We start from the raw sequence: 1723 nt of genomic DNA on the forward strand, positions 1-1723 counted from the left end.
TAAACTTTAATTCCATGGCATTTATAACTGAACTAAAATCGGGGTCATTTTTAAATCTATCAAAAGCCCTAGCAACTAGATAAAGACGTTGAAGGACCATACAACTAGTAGGATAATAAACACCAGACAAAATATTTGTAGCATCATAAAAACTTTTCAAAAAATGTTTGATTTTAGTAACTAAAATCCAATCGGACTCAATCAAAACAGTTTCCTCGTCGTCTCTAAAATGCTTACTGTTATAAAATTCAGTAATTAAATGTTCGAAACCTTCACATGATTTTAATAATAAATATGTGGAGTTCCATCTATGCGCTACGTCACTAATAAAAGTTTTTGAATGCGACACCCCATGTTCGGCACAAAAGTCCTCAAATGCTTGTTTTCTACTAGGTGAAATAGTAATATAAATTAGTGCATCCCTAATTCGTTGAATTTCATCTTTAACATGTTTTAAACCATCTTTTACTATTAAATTTAAAATATGACATACACATCGAATATGAAATAAAAAACCACCAAATTCAGGTTGAAGTACTCTTTGCAATTTCTCGATAACAGGCTTATTTACATTACCGTTGTCGAACATAAAAGAACGAATTTTACTCTCGCATTTATATTCTCTAATAACGTTCATAATAGCACTAAATATATTGGGAGCATTGTGCGGGTACTCAATAATTTTAAAAGCAATTATTTTTTTATGCATAATCCAAAGTGGGTCTATATAGTGTGCAGTTGCAGTCATATGACCTCTTTTATTAATCCCTTCCCATAAATCCGAAGTTAAAGATATTACACCCCTATATTTTTGTAAATCGGCAATCAATGTTTTCTTTGCATTTAAAAAATATTCTATTGTATCAGAACGAAGAGTATTTCGACTTACCCCAGCCTACCTCGGTTGAAGACATTCTTTGACAAATGTAACAAAATGTTGGTTGTTCGTTTGTGCTAGTGGCAACTTAGATCCGGCAATGTACTTCACCATTCCTGTTCGAGTTCTTTCCTCCGAATACATCCACGTATTAAGTGGCGTAATAGTAGTAGCACCCCTGTCTGAAGTACCAAATTGTAGTTGCGTTTGACCAGCAAGAAGAAGACCATGTTTGGCCGTACATGCTTTGTAGTAACGGTTGAGGTGGGTGGTTCCAATGCCTTTTTGATGAGCCAATCTTTGTTGACAGTATTTACATACTGCTTTGGTTTCTGGAATTCCATCGACCATACGACCAGTTTGAACCAATTTAAAATGATCCCAACATTTTGCATGCTTCTTTACCTTTATCTTCCCTCTTGCATCGGGAATTTCAATAATGGGTACATCATCCTGTTCCAAATCAATTGGACCCTCAGCATCAACGTCATCCAAATTAATTTGATGACTACTTTCATGAACATTGTAATCTTCAATATTTTCTGGAATGGGTACTTCATTTAGACCGGCGAACTCATTCACATATTGATTATGAGACACATTTGCTTCAGTTTCGACTCCGACATCGAACAAGTTTTCAATAAATGAGCGTGAATCCATTTGTGATTAATTGAAATTGAATGTTGAAGAAAAAGAAGTGAAGTAGAATTGAGAAATGAATGAAGATTATGTAGTAGTGTAGAAACTATATTGTAAAATCAAGATTATAATTTAATTATATGAATATAAAATGTAGAAGAGTATAGAAATGAGAATGAATGAATGAATAATATTGATAATAATTGA

The sequence above is a fragment of the Olea europaea genome, chromosome 10 (assembly GCF_002742605.1).
Source record: "Olea europaea var. sylvestris chromosome 10, O_europaea_v1, whole genome shotgun sequence".
In the NCBI taxonomy this organism is placed as follows: domain Eukaryota; kingdom Viridiplantae; phylum Streptophyta; class Magnoliopsida; order Lamiales; family Oleaceae; genus Olea; species Olea europaea.